The sequence below is a fragment of the Ranitomeya variabilis genome, chromosome 1, assembly GCF_051348905.1.
Source record: "Ranitomeya variabilis isolate aRanVar5 chromosome 1, aRanVar5.hap1, whole genome shotgun sequence".
Classification (NCBI taxonomy): domain Eukaryota; kingdom Metazoa; phylum Chordata; class Amphibia; order Anura; family Dendrobatidae; genus Ranitomeya; species Ranitomeya variabilis.
This window is the reverse complement of record NC_135232.1, coordinates 1,118,146,388-1,118,172,766: the sequence shown is the minus strand read 5'-3', so window position 1 is coordinate 1,118,172,766 and position 26,379 is coordinate 1,118,146,388. Positions and strand designations below refer to the sequence as shown.

The window sequence follows — 26,379 nt, the reverse complement described above, 5'->3', positions numbered from 1 at the left end:
TTTGGAGGGGATGTCTCATCCTGACAACCCCAAGCCATCCAGATTGGCCTCATTAATGATCGCAGCCGACAGTGGCTTCTCCTCTTCGGCAGATATGGGTCTTTTGGAAACATTCCAAATTTATTAACAAAATGTTTCTGCTATTCTCGTGATGATGGGTGTTGCTTACTGAAAGTTGTGTGCATCGTTGGTTTCCTCTTCCTGCCTTCTGTCATGCAGCATCTATCGGGCAGCTCAGATGTGAGGAGATATTTATACGACTCACACAATCGTGAAGATTTTGTCAATTTTGGGCCTACAACATTTTTTTTTTGTCAAAAATGAAAGTGTCCTCACAGTCACCATTCAACAACTTATAATACTTTCAAGTCCGCAGGGCAGGAGGTCTTCTCAGGGGTCCACATGACCAGTTATATAGCGGTAAGAGCATCCTTTCTTCTCTTTACAACTATGTATTTCTTCAGGTAGCCATTACTAACCACACGTATAGCATGTCAACTTAATAGAGTTCTACAGGATCCGACAAATTTCTGTCTGGGGAACAGCAATATTTCTGTCCTACTTAATATAGAGCAGAGGAGGAGAGGTTTCTGCTGCAGCCAGTTGTCTTATGGCCAGAAATAGGACAGGGAGGAGAATGAGGGAGGACATGGCGGAGCTCCTTAAACAATCGGAAAAGAGTTTTTATTTATTTTTTTTTTACATGTTTCTCAGTTTCAATTGAGAATTAAAAAGTAAAAAGAACAAGGGACTTTTTCTTATTTTTTTGTGGCTTTTCTGTTTAGACTTCCTTAAGAAAAAAAAAAGATAATCAGTCCCGTAAATGCTGCTTTGGTCTCGGAAATCTATTCTTGAAGCAAAATTTGCATTGCATTTCAATGGTTGTACACTTTTAAGAGGAAGAATAGAAAAAGAGCATTTCAGCATATTATTTTCTATGACTTTTCTATGAGTTTATATGACACCTAAGGCTATCTGGTACTGCTGATCGGTCCCATTGAAAGAACTTTTTCCAGCCACCTGGGTCTGCTATGAAGAGTGTAATATAGAACACCCCTGCTCTGTATATTTACATCTTATTGTGATCATGGCGGAGAAGCTACACTTTAAAGAAAATCTGCCACCAAGTGTAACTGTTTAGACGCTTGTGTAGGTCATTAAAAAATAAATGCCTTGATGTCATTTGCATTATTCCCGGAGAAATCCATAATTTTATCATTATGCAAATGAGCTGTTAAGTGCTTCATCCCAACCAGAGCACCTATCGAAAAGTTTTCCGTCATTTATATCCACATCACCTGCTTCCTTATGGCAATTGATAGCTGACGTCATGTGCCACTAGGCAGGAAATCTTGTACCTGCTCGTATCGATACGGTCATTGTGAGGACACGCGCTAGTGCAAAATTTCCTGCCTGACATCAGCTATCATCAAGAAAGCAGGTGCTAAGGATGCAAATGACCTGGGGATCTAGACTTAGACTTAGGTGCTCTGGGCGGGCTGAAGCACCTAACACCATATTTGTATTTTTCCAGATTAATGCAACTGACAGCAGATAGAGAGGTACAGGGTAAACATATCATTGGTGCAACCTGTGCAGCTACACAGGGGCTCAAGAGGTAAGGGGACCCATTTTTACCTTCAAAGAAAGGGGGAATTATGGATTCTGTTGAGCTCTTGAGCTGCAAAGGGCCCAAATATTGTTTTTGCACAGGGCCCTCTTCTGTCTGTGTCCACTCCTGGAGAGGTATCAATGTTTTTAGCTTTCATTGACTTGCACGGGCACACAAGCGGTAAAGTAGAGGTTAAACATGGAGACCGATTCCCTTTAAACATTAAAAAAAAGGAGCATTTAGTGACCGGCATTTGTGAAGAGATGAAGTGTGAACGGTAAATGCTTAGTAGTGGAAAGGGCACGTTCTGCAGTGCGGAGCCGGCGGATGGGACAATGCTGAGATGTGCTGATTTCTACACTGATCCTTCAAGTGTTTCCAGAATGTTCTCCGCTCCACGACCTCGGAGCGCTTCTGTCCTTACAGAGCAGTACACATAACCACAAGCTGGCAGGTTGTAATAGGTAAGAATAGGAAAATCAATGAGGGTCATGTTACAAGAGGGTTCAGAGGTTGCGCTGGTATCTGGGTCCCGCGAACCCAGTAGATCTCTGCTCCTTATGTGTAATGAATTTAACAGGGAACTTTGACTACTTGGATCACTAATGGATTTGGGCTAAACGAAGAAGCTATGTGTGACTGACCATACATTTTTCATATCTATGCTAGTTCATCAGACAGCTGTGTCTCCCTTGCTTCCCTTTCCCATGTTTCAGTCATCATGCCTCCCATTTCTGGAGCACACACGGTTTGAGGTCAATAGTGTAGATATATAGTATGTAGGGGTTCACACCGTACCGGATTCTTGTGTCAAAACAGTGTCAGGTCTATTGAATTCCAGAAAGTTTCATATCTCTTTAAATGAAAAACAGCTTTTTTACAGGACAAATAACAAATATCACAATCTTTTCTCAACGAAGGCAAAGGAATAACGGGATCTCACCCAGACATCAATTCAGGTCTTACTGTAGGCTCAGCTGTTACTCTCCAGTTCCAACACCAAACTGCAGCTGCTACATGTTGGACACACCTGGGCCAATTTAGCTGCCATTTGTAGGACCTGCAAAACCAGGATTGGAGGTATGGGTGCAGCCTTTCCCACCCAGACTGTTTTAGTCATTCCTAAATCCCGGACCCAACATCCGGCCCCAATAAAAACCTTGTCAGCAACCTATCGTTGCTGGAACCTTCAATTCTGGGACTTACATCACCGAGGCTAGCAACCTCAGTGACACATACCTGTCGTGCAGGACTTTTCCTCCTGCTCCTTCACAAGTAGTACTATATTCTTGTGCATATATATGTATATACTATTGATCTCAAACCCTTTGTGTTCCATAAATGTAAGCGTATTTTTCTTTGCTGCCTCAAGCAGGAGCAAATCTATGTGTCTGGTCACACATTAACTTGTATGTGGTCAAAGCAGATGAGATGAGTTGTCTTTGCAAATATGACAGTATATACCTCTTTTATTTTGGTAGTGGTCTGTAGAATTGAAACCAACTAAGGTTTTTTTGACCACAGACTGTTTATTTTTAGTGCTACCTTATGGCACATTTAAGCCAATAATCGGGGTATGAGTGTTTGTATGAAAGCTTGTTCCCGACTGTAAGGGCTTGTGCATATGGCCATATTTTCAGTTCAAGTGCGATCTGAGTTTGATCTGATATTTGGATTACACTCGGCCATGCAAGTGAAAAAGTCCATGGAAATCATCGGGCTGCACTCGGATGAAATCTGAGTGCAGTCCGATTTCCACAGACTGATACAATGATGAACATAGAGAATTTTTTTCTCCATCTTCTCCACATCCGAGATCGCAGTATGCTGACATGCTGATCATAGTGTTATTTGCATAATTGACCCGATTCTCACGGATGAGATAATCTATGCCTGTCTGCACCTAGCCTTTGCTCGATTAAAAAAGATAAAACATAAATCACTGAACACATGAGAAAAATGCTTGTGCTCGAGGTGCAATGATTTTTATGTCATCATTCTCGGCAGCACGATGTCCCGTGTAAATTGTTGATGTGCATGATTTTCTATGGGCATAGAGCTATTGTTTGCCTTGTTCTGTGCGCATAGAATGTTCGTCAGCCAATCAGCTGATTTGTAGCTGATCTAGCACTCGTTTATCTTTTGTATTATATCTTCATGACTTTTTTCCACTATTTTCATACACTTGTCAATGAACTGGAGGCAATTTCTTGCAGTATATTACCTACCCAATGACAACATTTGGAAGACCCCACTCTAAGTGTCATGTTAGGCATATCGACTTCCTAGAAAGGGTTGGCAGACTTGAGCCGTCCATGTTTTATTTACAGACCCATTTATCTGAATGGCGGCCACAAAAAGCTACATTTTTTCTTTTTCTAACAAAATCAGCTTTTTTAATAAAAGTCACTAGAGATAAACGCACAGAGATCAGCAGACTATAGCTACCCGGGTGTCATTATGAAGCATAATCATTTTTGTAAGGTCTTGTTCACACTTTTTCGTCAAATACTATATGTTTGCACACACCCTTACAGTGCATCGTCAAATACTATATGTGTGTGTAGCAGCAAAGGCGACCTGGGATGGTAGTCGTGGGGAGTTCACTAAGTCACAGTCAGTGAGAACCCCGGCACCTTGTACATCTGGAGATAAGCGACGTCTCGGTCCTGCGGTACGGTCGGGTACCTCTGAGTCACGTTCACTTCGGTTGCTGGGGACCAAATCTCAGGAAACACCACAAAGCCACAGTTCTGTTTCAATGGTTAAACCTTACTGAACAGTTGCAACCGTGACACGGTACAAACCAGGTAATGTTTTCCTGCACTTTCCCTGCTGTCTCTGTATGTTACCCGCCACCAGCTGCCATCCTGGTCTGGGATCTCAAGTTTCTCCTGGGGATGATCCCGACGAGCCCGTGCCCATCCTCACTGCCCGTCAGTCCAGGGCAGTCTTTTATCCCCACATCCGGGGAACCCTCTGCTCTCACTGTTGTGCATGTCTCGCCCTGGGCAAGCCTGCCCGGGCTCTGCTCTCTATACAGGAAGTCCTTTCTCTATATCCCTGGGGCTTTGCACCCTTCTCCTCTAATTCCTCCCAACTATTTAACCCTCTATATCCCACTCTTTCCCTAAGCTAAAACACCGCACATCATATTATAATACAGCACATTGCAATAACATTAATAAAAGACAATGTACCGCACGTAAGACAGGTGTACAGAATCCATAGGGGGACAGACACCTGACAGACTCTGTCACCTCCTTACATGTGCACACACCCTTACGATCCGTTGTCAAATACTATATCTGTGTACATACCCTTACGTTGCTTTATCAAATACTATATCTGTGTACATACCCTTACGGTGCTTTATCAAATACTATATCTGTGTACATACCCTTACGGTGCTTTATCAAATACTATATCTATGTACATACCCTTACGGTGCTTTATCAAATACTATATCTATGTAAACACCCTTACGGTGCTTTATCAAATTCTATATGTGTGCACACAATCTTACAGTGCTTCGTCAAATCCTATACAGTTGTGCTTAAAAGTTTACATACCCCAGCAGAATTTTTGCTTTTGTTGGCATTTTTTCAGAGAATATAAATGATATAATAATAATCTTTATTTTTATATAGCGCTAACATATTCCACAGCGCTTTACAGTTTGCACACATTATCATCGCTGTCCCCGATGGGGCTCACAATCTAAATTCCCTATCAGTACGTCTTTGGAATGTGGGAGGAAACCGGAGGAAACCCACGCAAATACGGGGAGAACATTCAAACCTCTTTGCAGATGTTGTCCTTGGCGGGATTCGAACCCAGGACTCCAGCGGTGCCAGGCTGCAGTGCTAACCACTGAGCCACCGTGCTGCCCTAACACCAAAACTTTTTTCTCCACTCATGGTTAGTGGTTGGGTGAAGCCATTTATTGTCAAACTACAGTGTTTTCTCTTTTAAATCATAATGACAACTCAAAACATCCAAATGACCCTGATCAAAAGTTTACATACCCCATTTCATAATACTGTGTATTGCCCCCTCTAACATCAATGACAGCTTGAAGTCTTTTGTGGTAGTCATGGATGAGGTTCTTTATTTTCTCAGATGGTAAAGCTGCCCACTCTTCTTGACAAACAACCTTCAGTTCCTGAAAATCCCTGGGCTGTCTAGCATGAACTGCGTGCTTGAGATCTCCCCAGAGTGGCTCAATGATATTGAGGTCAGCAGACTGAGATGGCCACTCCAGAACCTTCACTTTGTTCTGCTGTAGCCAATGACAGGTCGACTTGGCCTTGTGTTTTGGATCGTTGTCATGTTGGAATGTTCAAGTACTTCCCATGTGTAGCTTCCGGGCTGATGATTGCAAATTTGTCACCAGTATTTGCTGATAACTGGCTGCATTCATCTTTCCTTCAACCTTTGACCAAGTTTCCTGTGCCTTTGTAGCTCACACATCCCCAAAATAACAGCGATCCACCTCAGTGCTTTACAGTAGGAATGGTGTTTCTTTCATCATAGGCCTTGTTGACCTCTCTCCAAATGTAACGTTTATGGTTGTGGACAAAAAGTTCAATTTTGGTCTCATCACTCCAAATTACCTTGTTACAGAAGTTTTGAGGCTTCTCTCTGTGCTGCTTTGCGTATTGTAGGCGAGATACTTTGTGGCTACGAGGCCAGAGAGAGCAGGTGTGCTAGAGCAGCTAACCAACACGGTATAACCCTGATGAAGAGGGCTAGAGCAACACGTTGGTTTGTTAGCTGCTCTAGCACGCCTGCTCTCTCTGGCCTCGTAGCTTGGTGACGTCACCTGTATCTCCGCCCACCTCTCTGACCGCTACCTCAGCGGTGCTTCTGGCCGGGGCACGCGAGGTTTCGCGGTCTTGTGGCTCTTGCCGCATCTATCGTCCTAACCCACCATCCTGCTACGGTGGTGGTACAGCGGCTACACAGATCCCTCGGAACTGCTCCTCTCTATACCAGCGAGACAGTGAGTACTGCCCAATTACATATGCATGCATAAGCCGCAATATATCAGTACTATTAACTGCCTCACTGGAGGAAGATTGCCACTCATTCTTTATGCACGGGTAACTATCTCTATTTAAAGTAACCTACTTCAAACACCACCTGACGGCAACTTACATACTCATCACCAACGAAACCTTGCTCCACTCCTGACGTTATCAGTAGTAAGTATACTCAACACTGTGAGAACTGGATCACACACATTTAGAATCACACTTGTAAGGCCGGGGTCACACATGCGAGTTTTACGGACGTAAGAGCGCAGAAACTACGTCCGTAAAACTCGCATAACATACGGCACAATTATTCTCAATGGGGCTGCTCCTATTAGCCGTATATTACGGTTCAGTATTATACGGCTTTCTACGGCCGTACAAAATCGCAGCATGCTGCGTTTGTCAGCGTATTGCGCAAAAAAATCGCCAATGAAAGTCTATGGGGGCGAGAAAAATACGGATTCCACACGGACCAGCAGTGTGACTTGCGAGAAATACGCAGCGGTGTTAGTGAAAAGTCGGTAATTCAATTGCCGGCTTTTCATTTCTCCTGCACAAACCCGACAGGATATGAGACATGGTTTACATACAGTAAACCATCTCATATCCCCTTTTTTTTTGCATATTCCACATTACTAATGTTAGTAGTGTGTATGTGCAAAATTTCAGCGCTGTAGCTGCTGAAATAAAGCGTTAAATGGCGGAAAAAATTGGCGTGGGCTCCCGCGCAATTTTCTCCGCCAGAGTGGTAAAGCCAGTGACTGAGGGCAGATATTAATAGCCAGGAGAGGGTCCATGGTTATTGCCCCCCCCCCCCGTGGCTACAAACATCTGCCCCCAGCCACCCCAGAAAAGGCACATCTGGAAGATGCGCCTATTCTGGCACTTGGCCACTCTCTTCCCACTCCCTGTAGCGGTGGGATATGGGGTAATGAAGGGTTAATGCCACCTTGCTATTGTAAGGTGACATTAAGCCAGATTAATAATGGAGAGGCGTCAATTATGTCACCTATCCATTATTAATCCAATTGTTTGAAAGGGTTAAAAAACACACACACACATGATTTAAAAGTATTTTAATGAAATAAACACAGTGGTTGTTGTAATAATTTATTGTTCTCTCAATCCATTTCCAGGCCCTCGCTTGGCAAAATAATAAACGCACAAGATACATACCTTCTGCTGAAACGTCATGTCCCACGAAGTAATCCATCTGAAGGGGTTAATTATTTTACAGGCAGGAGCCCTGCTAATGCACTCGCTCGTGCCTGTAATTCCCCGGCGAATGAATGAAATGTAGGTCATTGACCTACATTTCCTTCAGTCGCGGTGATGCGCCCCCTGGTGGATGTCCTCATATGACCTGGAGCGTGGGAAAAAGTTCCCAGCCTGCAGTTCTTGAGAACATCCAGCAGGGGCGCATCACCGCGACTCAATGTAAGTACAGATCCAGCTTTCCTTTCAGCACCCGGGGATTACAGGGACGAGCGAGTGGTTTATCGCAGCTCTGCCTGTAATATTAGTTAACCCCTTCAGATGGATTACCTCATTGGACGTGATCTGACATCAGAAGGTATGTATCTTGTGCGTTTATTATTTTGCCAAGCAAGGGCCTGGAAATGGATTGAGAGAGCAATAAATTATTACAACAACCGCTGTGTTTATTTCATTAAAATACTTTTAAATCATGTGTGTGTGTTTTATTAACCATTTAGTACTATTGGATTAATAATGGATAGGTGTCATAATTGACGCCTCTCCATTATTAATCTGGCTTAATGTCACCTTACAATAGCAAGGTGGCATTAACCCTTCATTACCCCATATCCCACCGCTACAGGGAGTGGGAAGAGAGTGGCCATGTGCCAGAATAGGCGCATCTTCCAGATGTGCCTTTTCTGGGGTGGCTGGGGGCAGATGTTTTTAGCCACAGGGGGGCCAATAACCATGGACCCTCTCCTGGCTATTAATATCTGCCCTCAGTCACTGGCTTTACCATTCTGGCGGAGAAAATTGCGCGGGAGCCCGCGCCAATTTTTCCGCCATTTAACCCTTTATTTCAGCAGCTACAGCGCTGAAATTTTGCACATACACACTACTAACATTAGTAGTGTGGAATATGCAAAAAAAAAGGGGATATGAGATGGTTTACTGTATGTAAACCATGTCTCATATCCTGTCGGGTTTGTGCAGGAGAAATGAAAAGCCGGCAATTGAATTACCGGCTGTTCACAGATATCGCGCTGAATGAAATCTAAATACAGAATATATATATATGTGTCTCAATGACATATATATATATATATATATATATATATATATACTGTATATATGTTTTCCCGAACATTTGAGCACATAAATCCATTAGATGTCGGTTTTGCAAGCCTGCCCGAAAATCTCGCAGTACGGATGCCATACGGATTACATACGGAGGATGCCATGCACAAAATACGCTGACACACCCTGACTACGGATCACTATTTTGGGAACATTTCTCCGTATTACGGCCGTAGTACGGACGTATAATACGTGGCGTATTGTCTTACGCCAAGTGTGACCCCAGCCTAAAAGGGTGCATATCCTTCTAAGCAGGAGGAACCGCTCAGCCTTGGAAAAAGCACTTTTAGCCATCACGACACCAGTAATAATTGTGGACACAAAAGAATCACGGTCCCCAACCGCATATCGCCATTCAGTACCTAAGTGAGTAGAAATTCTATATCCCACTATTCTACTATATTTATGAATTTGATTAACATAAAAGCATCCGCTTTTTTCTCTCCTATCCTCTAAAAGATTCTACCAGCACCTATAAGGGTTTATCAAAAAATCTACCTCATCAGCAATAATGATCTAATGAGTAAGTGCTTTTTGAACGTATATCCACTTTACTATACACATTTATTTTGATTTGCTTATGTAATGTAGACAGCGCAGGTGAACCCTATATATATTTCTTTCCAAGTATCTATACTACTTCTCTAACAGGTCCACACAGAACCTGTTGTATTCACCAGCAGCATTCTACAGTAAGCAATTGTCTCTTCACCAGCAACTGCCTGTAGCGCCAGTGTTTCCCCTTTTTATTTTTAGAAGCTTTATAGAATACTTTATGCGTGCACACACCTTTACATTGTTTCGTCAATGTTCTGCTGGGGACATCCGCTGAGAACACTTATAGCAGAAGTTGTGGGATCTTTGAGTTTTGCATCTAACAACGACCGGATTGTAAAAGGATGAAGTTTTGCGGAATTTCTTCTAGATGCTGGGCATGTTGTGACTGTCTAGAAGGACTATTTTCTTTTAAAGTTCCTTGATGGAATACTGCTTATTATTGTATACATTGCATCAACTACTTTTTACTGCTGTTTAACTCCTTCACGACCTTTGATGTTGCTGCGGCATCTTTCCCCACACATGGCAGCTGATCTGATTAGCTGTCATGTGTCGCTAACAGCCGCGGCTGGATCCGAGGTTCTCCCACGGTTGTTAACCAGTTAAATACCTGACAGCGGCATTTAACATGCGCCAGCCGGAAGCACATCACAAATCCCGAACATTGGCGGCCCTGTCATGAGATGTGTTGTTATGACAGCCGGGAGTCTGCAGAAGACCCTCGTGCCTGTCACTGTGAATCTACTATGAATGCCGGATCGTGGTCGGCATTCATAAGTGATCGTAATTTCTGCTTTACACAGCAGTGCTGAAGCCCTACAAGTGTAGCACAGGTGATCGGATGATCGCAACTTCAAGTCTACTATTGGGACTATTGAAGGAAGTAAAAAGTAAAATAAAAGTTTTCAAAAATATTTAAAAAATAAAAGAACACAAGTTCAAATCACCCCGAGGAAGAAAAGATCGAAATTTCAGAATTATGTTTTTTGTCTGCCACAGCAATAAAATTCAATAACGGATGAACAAAACATTTTACATCTCCCATACAAACTTCAGCTTGGCACATAAAAAAAGGCCCTCACCCAGGCACATATCACGAAAAATGGAGATGCTACAGGTCTCACAAAATGACATGAGAAAAAAAAACATTTTATTACAAATTTCGATATTTTTTTTTCAGCATTTAAATAAAAAAAGAACTTATACATGTTGGATGAGAATCATCAGTTTTAGCATTTAGTCAACATGCTACATAAAAAAACCCAACAATTATCGAATTGCACTTTTTTTTCACAATTTCACCGCACTTGGGATTTTATTATCGTTTTCCAGTACTTTATATGGTAAAATCAATGATGTCAATCAAAAGCACAACTTGTCCTGCAAAATAACAAGCCCTCACATGGCCATATTGATGGAAAAATATCAAGTTATAGCTCTTGGAAAAAGGGGAGCAAAAAACAAAAGCACAAAAATGGAAAATGTTCACTGTGTGTGTAGCTGGAGCACATTTTACTTTCACTTTTCAAGCTGACAGACAAGATACTAACATCCTAAGCTATAAGAAATGCCAGTTGTAAGCTGTGTTATTTTTGTTCCTGAATAAATATATATTTATGTTTGACCAGTTGGACAGTGCAGAGATTAATCCTCTGCCAACAGTGTTTTTTATTATATACCTTATGCTTTGCTTATATTGCGCCATCACTTTCCACACATTATCATAACCTTCCCCATTTGGGGGAATGTGGGAACAGCTGCAAAAAGTGCATGAAAGGATAAATCTCAGCAATAAACTCTTATTTAAGGAGAAATCTGTATCAGTCTAAGCCTAATAAAGGCTAAGATATGCAGAATTACATAAATACTCTAGAAATTGTGGAGCACCTGAGGGGCATTGGGGAAGATCTAAAGGATTTCCATGCTGCTGCACTACTACTAAGTGGTCTACCACAAAGCTATGAAACACTTGTAACTGCACTAAATGTGCACCCTGATTACGAGCTTTCATTGGAGTATGTCAGAGGAAAGCTTGTAGACGAGTATAAGCGAAAGATACAAAGTGAAAGCAGCAGTGGGGTATCTAAAAAAGAATCCGCTTTAAAAACCCAAGATCTACTGAAAAATAAGTCATTTGAAGGAAACACGAGAGTTTTTTGACTGCAAGAAATCAGGGATAAAAGTGCCATTACTGAGGAATATGTTACTTCAAGCACTGAAGCTGAGTTTGCTGTTAATGCAAGTACATCACAGCATGCAGGGTGTTTAGACGCTGGGGCTACTAGTCATATGACTAATGACAGAAGCTTCTTCTCTAATCTTGACCAAAGTAAGTCAGAGGAAGTGATCTTATCTAATGGTCAGTATATGAATTCAGAAGAAAAAATCAAAGATGAGTTGTACCAGCTAAAATACAAGAAAAGTGTATACACTGCTATACATGAACAGCACAAGAATTGTATCCATGTATGGCACAAGCGTCTTGTACATAGAGACCCAGAAGCAATAAGTAAGTTCAAAAACAACTTGCTGATGGTATTACAGTCAATCCATGTAATTAGGCTAGTTTCACATTTGCGTCTATGTGCGCAGCGTATCATCAACCGCAACCGCATGCAAAAATGCATGCAAGCGTGTTATCTGCATCAGCTTACGCATGATGGCAAAAACTCAGTGTTTGCATGCATTTTTGCTTGCGTTTGCATTTTTCTGCACATGCGTTCGATATTTCCAGGAGGGCGTGTCTCAATCGGTTCCTGGACATGCGCAGTCCAAAGTATGCAAGCGCATCGAGCGCATGCTTATGCAAGAACATGCTTACGCATTCGTTCCCATAGACTGTAATGCGTCTTTTTAACGCACTCATCCGCATGCGCATTTCTGCACATATTTTACTGATTTTTGACGCTTCCAAAAATGCAACATGTTGCGTCGCCGCGAAAAACGCATTCGTACGCAAAAGCATGTGAACGCATACAAACGCATGTCCATGCGTACACCATGTTAAAGATAGGTACGCATGACGCATGCTGGTCTATGTGGATCGTACGCTGCACACAGAGACGCAAATGTGAAACCAACCTTAGACAATAAAATGTAGTAGCTGTCTTTAAGGAAAATGTCAAGAAAATCCTTTCCTAAGAACATTGCTACAACATCAGAACAGCTTCTGGACTTAATACACACAGATGTTTGTGGTCCAACAAGTACTCAAACTTCTGGAAGCAAGAGATATTTTCACACATTTTTTTATTGTTATTCAAGACATAGAGTTGGCTTTACAACAAAGATGAAGTTCCAGAGAAACCGGAAATATATCTTGCTGAAGGATCTAAAAAATGTGGAAGAATGACAAAAATTCTGCATGCAGATAATGGAACTGAATATACAGGTAATGAGACACAAAGCATTTTAAGGATAAGGGGAATCGTGTTTCAGACAACTGTACCATACAACCCTGAACAATATGGTGGCACAGAAAGAAGAAGCCGGACACTTTGTGAAAGTGGAAGAAGTATGCTATTTGACGCACATTTGCCAGCAAGATATTGGGGTGAAGCAATCATAACAGCTTGATATCTTCAAAACAGACTACCAGGTAAAGCTACTGAGAAAACAGCAATGGAACGCCAAGAAGCCTGAACTGCAACCCATCCGAATATCTGAAAGTAAAGTATTTATATATATTCCCAAAGAAAATGGAAAAAGGATGTAGAACTTTGTTTAGGTTCTTCAACCATTGAAGAAGCAAGAGAAAAATCAGGTGCACCTGAAGTCAGGAGATCGTTGAGATCTAACAAGGGTATAGCAGCTAAGCGTCTATCCTACTTTGTCAAAGCACTATCTGAGTCAGAGTTGCAATCATGGGATGAGATACAACAACTACCTGTCCATGAAAAACTGAAGTGGATTAATGCTGCTAATAAGTGTCTTGAGAGTGACAGGTCTACTTGGAAGACCTGGAGTTAGACTGTCACGTTGGGTAATAAATCACAGGTCTTTTTAGAGATGGTGTGATTGGTGTCCCATAATAAATGGATTTGATTTCCTTTGGTATTGAAAAGGTAAGCAACCTTTTCTATGCTGGTCAGAAACACGCAGCTCTATTTCAGCTGCTTCTGATCTGGTCATTGTCTCTTCCTATAAAAACTGGCCAGACCTTCTTGTCCATGCTGGTGAAATACTTGTCTTCCTGTACTGTGTGCTAAAGCGTTTGGAGTAGAGTTGTAGTAGTAATCTGTAGTTTACTGTGGTATGTGTGTGTTTATCTCCTGGTCCCTATTCCCATTTAGTTTATTCCTCCCTGTCCCTATCCTCCTCCCTATTGCTGGTTAGTGCTTTTGTGTGATAGGGATTTTCAGCTATCCCTGTTTTGTCTTTGTGTCTTAGATTACTGTCCCATGCCTCATGTGGTGGGGGAGGGGACAGATCAGGGTTTAACAGGATCATAGTAAGGTCAGACACTGGGGCCTCTCAACCTTCAAGTGTAGCCCGGGGCAGGGATAGTTAGGGTCCCAGTTTCAGTGACAGTTTGAAGCCCCCCTTCCTTACCAAAGACATTCACAGCATGACAATGAGGAAATGAAGTTCCTTCATCAACTTCAAACTTGGAAAGTCACCAAACTACCACAAGGCAAGAAAGCGATCAAATACAAATGAATTTTAAAGACCAAGTAAGACTTTGAAGGCAGGCAAGATTCCCAGATTTAAAGCAAGATTAGTCACAAAAGGATATTCTCAGAAATATAGTGAAGATTATGATGCCACATTTTCTCCAGTTGCTAAGAAGACCACATTCACGACTCTTAATGTCTATAGCTGTAGCATAAAAGATGTTTGTCAGACATTTGGACATCAAAACCGCCTTTTTAAATGGTCACATTGAAGAGGACTTGTACATGACTCAACCTGAAGGTTACATTACAGAGGGTAAAGAAAATCTCTTTTGCAGACTACAAAAATCTCTCCATGGTCTTAAGCAATTGGCAAGAGCATGGAACACCAAAATAAACAAAGTCTTATTGGAAGAAGGATTGAAAAGACGTCAAGCAGATCCGTGTTTATACACAAAATGTATAGAGGGCAAGTAGATGCATATTCTCTTATATGTGGATTATGTGATTATGTGACATATTATCTTGGAGTCCAGGTCGATATTTGAAAGAGATCGAAGACCTAAATTTAAGGAGATCTGCAACAGGAGACCTAAAACTCATAGGCCATGTGGATGCAGACTGCGCCGGTGACTTAAGTGATCGTAAATCGACAAGCAGATATTTGTTAAAGATTGAAGAAAGGCCAATTTCTTACTCTTGCAGAAAACAGGTGTCTGTAGCCTTGTCATCTATAAAAGCAGAGTATGTGTCTGCAGCCCAGGCAATGTCAAGAAGTAATTTGGTTAAACCAATTATCAGGTGATTTTGGTAAGCCACCAACTCATCCAATGGTGATTTATGAAGACAACAAGGATTCATTAAACTTGCATGCAGTGAGAAGATTAATGCAAGAGCCAAACACATTGACGTTAAATATCATCTTCTGCGTCACTTCATAGAACGTCATTTCATAGAATCTGGCATAATTGAGTTTGTTTATTGCAAGACTGATCAGATGATAGCTGATGTTATGGCAAAGCCACTTCCAAAAGCCGATTTTGAAGAAATCAGAAACAATATCCAAAGTTATGCCACCTGGATGATTTTCCATCCAACCAACTGGGCGTATACCGCAGAACTTCTCTTCGTGGGCGTGTCTGCATTTAATCCTCTGATGCTGGCCAATCAAAACAAGGCCACACCCATAGAAAAGTTCTTTGATATACGCCCAGGAGGTTGAAGGGAAAACTTGCACCATTACTACTTGATGGCATAATTTTGGATGTCTGGGCATAGAAGAAAAACAATTGTTCCAGAATTAGAGGAGCAGTGGCAATTAAAGGAGATATACAGTTTAAATAACATTTTTTTCAGAGATGGGTTTTCTTTAGGATAAGTTCCCATGATGAGTTTTTGATGTTTTGCATTTGTGCTGCACAAAAAAAAAATCCCGATTCGTACATTTCCAGCAAAATGGATGGGATTTATAGAAATCTCATTCCCACAGTGTTTTTTTTTTATGCTGCGGCGCATTTTTAAAATCCGCAACATGTTAGTTTCTCTTGCCCATAGAGTTGCAATAGAAGTGGAAAACCCGCAGGTAAAAAAAAAACCCAAAATGCGAATTTATAGCCTTTCCACTGTAAAAACGCACTAAAAACATATGCGATCCAGAAATGATTATCAATAAAGTTTTGTCAAAGCGAAATACCAAAAAGTATCAAAAACAAAAGTAACTTTATTTAAAACCCAAGAGACAAAAACTGCAGCGTCAAAACGCAATGAAAAAAAATGCAAGTAACCTAATTTTACCTAATGGGCGCAGAAATGCTAGAGAAAATTTGCAACATCAAAAATTCACTGAATACTCATCGTAGGAGCATAGCCTAAAGGCTGTGCACACAGGAGACTGTTTGCTGAGTTTTTAGAGCAGAAACTCAATGTTTTTGAGAAGTTTTGAGATTTGGAGCATTTTCTGCTCAGCTTCTTCTCTTTCACAAAATTCTCGAAAAACTCAATATGCATAGTCTTAGAGGGTTTTTTCCTACCATAGACCTTTGGTGGGGGAATGACTACAGCTCTGCCGGTGTTGCTCAGACCCTTTATGTTGCAAAGGGTCTCTGGAGAACAGTGCCAGGTTTGTATGCAATCTATGCACCCGGTGTAATGGGAACAGGTGAGTAGGTGTTTGGAGGAATGTGTCATAGCGGTTGTCCAGGACTTGTGTATGGATGACCTATTCCTATTCTATAGGCTCTTCCATCAGGCACGTGAAACAGGTTAACAACATACAAGACCTACATGATGACATCATGAGAGTAGAAAAAGTGGTCAGTTTTCTTTTTTCACAAATAGCGCCACTCTTGTCTTGTGGCTGTGTCTGGTATCGCAGCGTTAACTTAAAAAGGGGCCGTGCTGCAATACTAAAGTCTACGGACTAGAGTGGCATTCTTTCAGGCTCATACAACACTTTTGAAGGAACTTGAAATAATCTGATATCCCATGCTATATGATGCCACTGTACTTGAAGAAATACAGGTGAAGCTTTTACATTGCGACCAAGGAGCCTTAAAGCTTCGCATCTTGTATCTCGTGCAGGTTGAATCCCAGAGTGTTCAATAATACATAACATACTGGCTCAACCTGACCTTCAAAAGGTCTTATAGACATAGGTTCACATGACACGAGCTGTCACGAGTAATGAGGTGTGCCTGAAAACTGCACAGTCACTTGATGGTTGATAAGCCCTGGGGCTCCAAACCAAACCACAGAGACACAATATGACTTCTGAATACAGCTGGATGCACTCTGCAAGCAGCTTCCTGAGTTATTAGGTAGAAGTGCAAGGAAATTGAGCGTCGTCAGGGACTCGCTAGAGATGGTACTTGTGAACATGTGAGATCGCACCTTCCACCATCTGAAGGGTTTTCCAGGATTTGTATATAAAGTCTCTTACCCCAAATCCTTTATTTTAAATCGTACAGTCTGAGATTGTGCAGACTTTAATTTTATCGTGAAAATCTCTAGAAATATGGACATTGTGGAGATCTTTGGGACTCAGGTGTATAGACACTGTGGAAATCTGTGGGACTGTGGTGGGGATCTCTAGGACATGGTGGAGCTTTCAGGTACTGTGGTTGAACGCACATGGTGTAAATCTCTGGGACTATGGTTGCATGCAGATGATCGAGATCTTGGAACTGCGATTGTATAGACATGGTGGAGATCACTTGGGCTGTGGTTGTATGGACATGACAGAGATCACTTGTACTATGTTTGTATGTACATGATGTAGATATCTGGGACTGTGGTTGTATGGACATAGTGAAGATCACTTGGACTGTGGTTGTATGGACATGGTGGAGATCACTTGGGCTGTGGTTGTATGGACATGACAGAGATCACTTGTACTATGTTTGTATGTACATGGTGTAGATATCTGGGACTGTGGTTGTATGGACATAATGGAGATCACTTGGACTGTGGTTGCACCCATATTGTGAAGATCACTTGGACTATGTTTTATGGACATGGTGGAGCTTTCAGGTACTGTGGTTGAACGCACATGGTGTAAATCTCTGGGACTATGGTTGTATGCAGATGATCGAGATCTAAGAACTGCGATTGTATAGACATGGTGGAGATCACTTGGGCTGTGGTTGTATGGACATGACAGAGATCACTTGTACTATGTTTGTATGTACATGATGTAGATATCTGGGACTGTGGTTGTATGGACATAGTGAAGATCACTTGGACTGTGGTTGTATGGACATAGTGGAGATCACTTGGACTGTGGTTGCACCCATATTGTGAAGATCACTTGGACTATGTTTTATGGACATGGTGGAGCTTTCAGGTACTGCGGTTGAATGCACATGGTGTAGATCTCTGGGACTATGGTTGTATGCAGATGATCGAGATCTTGGAACTGTGATTGTATAGACATGGTGGAGATCACTTGGGCTGTGGTTGTATGGACATGACGGAGGTACTATGTTTGTATGTACATGGTGTAGATATCTGGAACTGTGGTTGTATGGACATATTGGAGGTCGCTTGGACTATGTTTTATGGACATCGTGTGGATCACTTAGACTGTGATTGTATGGACATGGTGGAGTTTTCAGGTACTGTTGTTGTATGCAGATGGTGGACATCTCAGGGACTGTGGTTGTATGCAGATGGTGGAGATCTCAGGTACTGTGGTTGTATGCAGATGGTGGACATCTTAGGGACTGTGATTGTATGTACATGGTGTAGATGTCTGGGACTGTGGTTGTATGCACATAGTGAGATCCCTTCAATATCATGTTTCCCAAGATCTCTAGGAGCTCCTCATAATGACTATTCCTGAGATCTTGGTTATTGACAGAAGCAGCAAATAAATGACAATGTCTAATAATGTCCAACACTAAATAAAGCACAATATCATTTCTTAATCTCACAGACAGTGAATTGTTTCATTGACAATTGATTCTGTCGACATTTCCCTTCGAGTTTACATAAGAAGAGCACTTGGGCAATTGCGTGTCCAGACGCAGAGACAATATACCAGGAACATCACAAAGCGCCTCTGTGTGCCTGCTCCCACCGAACAGAGGAGTACTGTGTACCTTTATGGGTCATGTTTAATCTAAAATGACATTGTGTTCAGCCTGGAGCATGGAGGGCACAGCTAGTAATCCTGCCAAGGATGCGATGCCTGAAAGAAATTGCTGTAAATTGTGCATATTGTAGAGCACACCATTAAAGGAGTAGTTCTACTATGACATTCTGGTGAGAACCCATCCATGAGTCAGCAGACAGGTTCACTGTATGTGTGTAATATATATATACAGTCATGGCCGAAAGTGTTGGCACCCTTGAAATTGTTCCAAAAAATCAAGTATTTCTCCCAGAAAATTGTTGCAGTTACTCATGTTTTGTTATACACATGTTTATTGTTGTTGTGTGTATTGGTACAACACAAAAAAAAACAAAGAAAAAAAGGCAAATTAGACTTCACACAAAAACTCAAAAATGGGCGGGACAAAATTGTTGGGACACTGAACTTAATATTTGGTTGTACACCCTTTGGAATAAATCACTGAAATCAATCGCGTCCTATATCAATAAACAACCTTCATACACTTCTCAAGTGCCATTTTGGACCACTCTTTTTTTACAAAGTTCTCCAGGTCTCTCATATTTGAAGGTGCCTTCTCCCAACATCAATTATGAGGTTTTTCCACAGGTGTTCAACTGGATTTAGATCTGGACTCATTGCTGTGCACTTCAGAATTCTCCACTGCTTTGTTTCCTTTCATTTCTGGGTGCTTCTTGAAGTATGTTTGGGGTCATTGTCCTGCTGGAAGACCCATGACCTAGGAATTAAATCCAGTTTTCTGTCAATGGGCACTACATTGCGACTCAAAATCCATTGGTAATCTTCAGATTTCATCAGGGCCGGATTGGCCATCTGGCAAATGCCAGAAAGGCCAGTCTAGTCATGGGCTGCCTTGATGCTAAGTTGTTAACAGGATCGGTTTTCTGAAGACACTCATACTGTGAAGATTTGTGATGGAGCACAAAGTCGCTGACTCAGTCACTCCTGCAGGCCATGGGTATCATAAGAAATATTGGTCTTGTAGAAAATCTTCCTTTCCTCCATCCAGGGTAATATTAGTAATATATCCCATCTGGTTCATGGAGATGGGGACAACATGGGCCTGTGTGATTTCAAATGCCAGGGCTGAATTTCAGCCCCAGTCCGTACCTGGATTTCATGATGCCTTTCACACAGTCAAGGCACCCAGTGCCAGAGGCAGAAAAACAATCACAAAACATCCTTAAACCTCCATCATATTTGATTGTAGGTACTGTGTTCTATTCTTTGTAGCACTCGCTCCATTTTGGTAAAGGTAGAATAATGTGCTTTACCAAAAAGCTCTTTATTGGTCTTTTCTGTCCACAAGACGCTTTAGCAGACGGATCTTGATCTGCCTCCCTATTGTGCATCTTGAAACAGCCACACCGCTAGTTTTCAGAGAGTCCTGTATTTGAGCTGATTATTTGTGGGTTTTTCTTTGCATCCTGAACAATTTTCCTGGCAGTTGTGGACAACATTTTTGTTAGTCTATCTCACCACGGTTTTGTTTTTACATTGCCCCTGATTTTCCATTTTTTAATCACAGTTTGAACGCTGCTGACTGGCATTATCAATTCCTTGGATATCCTTTTGTATCCCTTTCCTGTTTTATACAGTTAAACTACCTTTTCTCTTAGATCCGTTGACAATTCTTTTGCTTTCCCCATGACTCACAATTCAGAAACTTCAGTGGCTGGATGAAAGATGCAAGAGTCTGTCTGGATCCCAGAAACTCACTCAGCTTTTATGCACACACACTGATTACAAGCAAACAGGTCACAGGTGAGGATGTTACCTTTAGTAGCCATTCAAACCCATTTGTGTCAACTTCTGTGCATGTTATCAGGCCAAAATCACCAGGGAATGTGAACTTTTGATCAGTGTCATTTGGATGTTTTGGGTTGTCATTATGATTTGAAAAGAGAAAACACAGTAGTTTGACAACAAATGGCTTTACCCAACCACTAACCATGAGCGGAGAAAACGTTTTGGTGTTATCATTCATATTCTCTGAAAAAAAAGGCCAAGAAAGCAAAAATTTTGCCAAGGTATGTAAACTTTTGAGCACAACTGTATTAGGATAAGACCGTATTGCGCTCTTCTTTTTTTTTTATCTATGCCTGAAACAAAGTTGTTTACCCACAATTTTGGAAAGGTGCCAACAATTTTGTCCTTCCCCATTTCTGGGGTTTTGTGTGAAATTATGTTCCTATTTTTTCTCATTTTTTGTGTTGTTCCAATACACCCAAAGGAAATAAACATAGGTATGACAAAGCTTTCATGACCATACAGTATATATGTCCAGAATTCAACCACAAGAAAGTTTAATTAGTCATTAAATTGAACAAATACCAGCTAGACTCTAGGTTTAGAAGGAACCAGGAAATACTTAAATAGGGTAAGCAAGTTCCTATATATCTAATATTAAAATATAACTTTTATTCTATTAAAAACTAAAAAAGTGCAAACATATAGTGCTGACAAAAGGTGCTAGGTGCATACATACAACAAGAAGACACATATAGAAACGTATCACAGCCAGAGAATTATAGTGAACTAATAGTAGCTAGTCTCTAATATACACTCACCGGCCACTTTATTAGGTACACCATGCTAGTAACGGGTTGGACCCCCTTTTGCCTTCAGAACTGCCTCAATTCTTCGTGGCATAGATTCAACAAGGTGCTGGAAGCATTCCTCAGAGATTTTGGTCCATATTGACATGATGGCATCACACAGTTGCCGCAGATTTGTCGGCTGCACATCCCAAAGATGCTCCATACAAGGCAGGATGGATCCATGCTTTCATGTTGTTTACGCCAAATTCTGACCCTACCATCCGAATGTCGCAGCAGAAATCGAGACTCATCAGACCAAGCAACGTTTTTCCAATCTTCTACTGTCCAATTTCGATGAGCTTGTACAAATTGTAGCCTCAGTTTCCTGTTCTTAGCTGAAAGGAGTGGTACCCGGTGTGGTCTTCTGCTGCTGTAGCCCATCTGCCTCAAAGTTCGACGCACTGTGCGTTCAGAGATGCTCTTAGGCCTACCTTGGTTGTAACGGGTGGCGATTTGAGTCACTGTTGCCTTTCTATCAGCTCGAACCAGTCTGCCCATTCTCCTCTGACCTCTGGCATCAACAAGGCATTTCCGCCCACAGAACTGCCGCTCACTGGATTTTTTTTCTTTTTCGGACCATTCTCTGTAAACCCTAGAGATGGTTGTGCGTGAAAATCCCAGTAGATCAGCAGTTTCTGAAATACTCAGACCAGCCCTTCTGGCACCAACAACCATGCCACGTTCAAAGGCACTCAAATCACCTTTCTTCCCCATACTGATGCTCGGTTTGAACTGCAGGAGATTGTCTTGACCATGTCTACATGCCTAAATGCACTGAGTTGCCGCCATGTGATTGGCTGATTAGAAATTAAGTGTTAACAAGAAGTTGGACAGGTGTACCTAATAAAGTGGCCAGTGAGTGTATATCAAAGTAGAGATGTATAACTACTGAAAGAAGGACAATCAGTCCTGATATTCTGAACACATATATTCTCTAATGGTCAGGTAGGATAGAGTAGCTATAAAATATCATAATTGTAGCTATATACTGATATGAAAAAGAGGGTCCTTTCCTCTCGGGTACCCACCCTTACAGTACTTCCATATACCTGGCGGTGAAATGATAATTTACAAAAATGCTCATATAAGAACAGCGATCGTACGGCAATGTGAACCTATTCCGTGTTCAATCTCAGAGAGTGCATGCCTTATTATACGTCATCGCATGCATATATGGTCAAGTATTATACTCATCTGCCTTCTCACGGTCATCATCTGGACTTAGTGCAGCTTGAGTTGTTGTGGACCATTAGAGTGGCTCTCTGAATGTAACCGCATCATTCCCTATAGGTCCACCTTGCTGAATAGTGCCTCCCAACGCATTTCATATGGCTTGTAATCATCAGGGGATTGTGTCACCTTCATGCATAATAGATGAGCATATCGCTAAAGCGGTCTGTACTCCGCCTTCTTATATATGTTACTCACCGGCGTTAGCAATCTCGTGCTTCCGGACGCCGGGAGCCCGACTTCCAGTGTATTCGGATGCGTGTGGAGCGCCCCCAGACGCAGGGCCGCGGGGTACTCGGTACCGGGCCTCTCTCTCTCAGTTCTGGGGTTGTCACGGTGGCTAGACCCGGTCCGTGACCCTGCTAAGGGGCGTCCAATGAGAGATGTGATGATGGTGCATGGTGCAGGTCGCGAGGAATAACGAGGACACAGGGTTGCAGTCTCTTTACCTCTTTACTGAAGGCTTCAGGATCCTCAATCCAGAGTACGGTTAACAGGGCTGGCTGAGACCGGCCGGTCTGAAGGCACATCCAGAGTTTCCCTTGCAGGTGGAAATCAGTGCCTACCTTCTAGTGCCTGTGTGTTGTAGTACCTCCCTGCTGAGCACCACGGGATAGTCCTCACAACTGTTGTGTCTGTTTCTGATGTTCCCTCACAACTGATTCTGGTGTTCTTCTCCGTCCCCCAGATGATATGGATAGGACGCACCCGTATGACAGGTAGGCCTGGAGTTCTTCCGGGACCCTAGTGACGCCCCTCTCCCACAATTGCCCCCTATGTCTGCTTAGGTGATTTAGGTGAGATAGCCAACCTAAAATTAACTGTCCTGCCGCTGTTTGAAGTATTGCTTGGAGCCTAATACTTCCTCGGCGTTCCGGCCACCGGCTACGCGCCTCAGTAGGATGTTGCCTCGATCTTACGGCACGACTCCTACTGGCTTTATCTCCTTTTTGCTGCGATCTCGTTTCTCACTTCTCCACAATAAACCTTGCTTCTTTTCCTCTCTTAGGATGCCACCGCATTCAAGTGCAGGCGCGGCTCCGTAACGTTCTGTTCTGTTCGCTAGGCCACTGTCAGGATCCCACCCCTGACAGAGACCCCCCTGAATCTTCCCCCACAACACCCTCTGCCACAGGATGTTGCCTGGATCCAACCCAGTCAGCTTCTGACTAACTTCCTATCCAGCCCCCAGTTTTACCAGATTGTGAGGAGTGGCCTAATACATAGAACCCTTTGCTCCCCTGGTGGCCAGAATGTGAAGTGTAAAGTGTGACACCTGGTCAGGTGAACTCCTTAAGTGCCATCAGACGTACCATCACTCCCCTTAGCGGCGGAGCGTCAGTACTGCAACGACCAGGACTCTGGGGCGCTGCACGTGCACCCTGAATTACGGTGCGCACATTAGTTCCGGACACAAAGACGTTGGCAAAACATGCCGTAACGTCATATCCGGTGGGCGGGGATTTCCACTTGTGTACCGCCCGGTCAATGGTAATGTGTGCCAGCGCATTGCGCTCTATGCAATACAAGAGGTGGGACAGCCATCACTCAACCATATCCTGTACTGCTGTATTTCATCTTATAAACAGGGGGAGCAATTCTCTTTCTCCCGAGTCTCTAAAAATGGCACATGCAGATAAACCAACCATATCTATATACCGACGCCTCCATGGCTCGAGGATTAAGTATAGCTCCAGAAACGGGTTAAAACCCACCCAGAAGGTTGCACATCATTATCATTCCACCGCCAGGTATATGGAAGTACTGTAAGGGTGGGTACCCGAGAGGAAAGGACCCTCTTTTTCATATCAGTATATAGCTACAATTATGATATTTTATAGCTACTCTATCCTACCTGACCATTAGAGAATATATGTGTTCAGAATATCAGGACTGATTGTCCTTCTTTCGGTAGTTATACATCTCTACTTTGATATATATTAGAGACGAGCTACTATTAGTTCACTATAATTCTCTGGCGGTGATACGTTTCTATATGTGTCTTCTTGTTGTATGTATGCACCTAGCACCTTTTGTCAGCACTATATGTTTGCACTTTTTTAGGCTTTAATAGAATAAAAGTTATATTTTAATATTAGATATATAGGAACTTGCTTACCCTATTTAGTCATTAAATTGGTGTCCAACAGACAGTTGACTATAAAAGGCAGTTACTTAACAAAAAACTGTCAGCAATGGCACCACATAGAAGAGAAATGTCACAAGAAAGAGAAAATGATTTATTTACACAAGAAAGATGAAGAACACATGAAGCTCAGCAAAGCTTTACTGATCAGTCAGAATACTGTAGCAAAACTGATACAAAAATGTAAAGGAGCGTGGCCACGACCTGGAATATCAGCGTTTTGGACGCAGTGCACTTGTGCTGTGTTCAAAATGCTGCGTTCTAGGTTACAAGCACAGTGGATGGGATTTATAGGAATCCCATGCCCACTGTGCTTCTTTTTGACGCTGCACAAACTCACCCACGGTGCGGATTTATGAGCCGCAATATGTAAATTTTTGTTGCAGAGACACTAGTCTCCGTAACAGAAATTTCCACAATAGAATGTACGGGATATGGTAAATCCGCATTCCGCTCAGTGAACACATGCGAATTTACCTGCGTGATTAGAATGCAGCGTCCACAGCATTGCTACTTACTGATCATGGGAAAGTAACCTAACAAAGAAGGAACTGCAACCATCTGTCATGTCGGACGCTGTTCATACCAGGGCGTTCGACAGACAGCGGTAATTCCGCTTTTGTCCACTATGTGCTCAGTGGCGTCGGCTAGATTTTATCTAGCTGGTCCGGGGTTAATTTAGCTGGTGCTCGGATTGGAAGCTGGGCCATGCCCACGGCCTTTAAATAGTTCTTCTGAACATTGGGCATCGCCGATTATAGCTTCTGTCTAGTGCTTGGTTATCTCGGTCTGGAGTGGTGAGCTAGTAGTTGGAGTATCGTTGCTGGTGGTGTATTTCCCTTTGTCTTATTTACTCCTTCCTATATTTGTATTTATTTTGTCCTGTGCATTTATAATGTATTCCTGAGTGACTGCGGCGTGGTGTATATTTTCCTTTATCCTTGTCTGTGCTAACTGTGGGTATTGTTGTATGATCCCTTCACTGGGTGGTGGTTTCAGCCTAGGGTTGTAACAGGAGACAGGGTGAGGGTGGAGGCCTAGATATGCACACCATCAGTGTAAACTCTAGGTAGAGGGTCAGTCAGGATTTCCCTAGTCTGAGGGAAATTGCAGGGGCCCGGGTTATTAGCTCTTGCCCACCTAGGCTTCCCGTGACATTGTAATCGGCCTTAGAAAAAAAAAATAAAATAAAGGGTTTCCTTTTTTTTTGTTTTGTCATGGATTCCATGACTTCCATAACCCGCCAGTTGGAGGCGCTGTCCCTACAGGTCACTGAGTTGAGGGGGGCAGTGCAGCAACAGGGACTAGCAGTATCTAATGTGCAAGCTGGAGCGACAGGTAGAGTTGCTGAGCCTAAGTTTCCTTTGCCTGAAAAATTTGCTGGGGAACGCAGTAAATTTGTTTCTTTTCGTGAAGCTTGCAAACTATATTTCCGCATGCGCCTGATCTTCTCGGGTAATGAGGCTCAGCGTGTGGGCCTGGTGTTGTCATTGTTAAACGGGGATCCCCAAGCATGGGCGTTTTCTTTGCCATCTGATTCTGCTGCATTTGACTTGTGGAGAGTTTTTTTTCCTTTCTTGGAAACATTTACGATGAGCCTGACAGAATGGCTCT

The 26,379-nt window shown here is 42.5% G+C and overlaps 1 protein-coding gene across 3 annotated transcripts in view; it reads left to right on the top strand.

The window, feature by feature from the left end:
* Window positions 1-26,379, top strand: part of ST3GAL5 (ST3 beta-galactoside alpha-2,3-sialyltransferase 5) — a 120,137-nt gene that overhangs the window by 41,648 nt on the left and 52,110 nt on the right. The window contains exon 1 of one of the 3 annotated variants that reach the window (XM_077280228.1): window positions 402-420. The exons of the other annotated variants lie outside the window; for them this stretch is intronic. The gene's annotated coding sequence lies outside the window, so the exon portion shown is untranslated. Of the gene's footprint in view, window positions 1-401; window positions 421-26,379 lie in introns of those variants that run through there. 3 annotated transcript variants of the gene reach the window in all.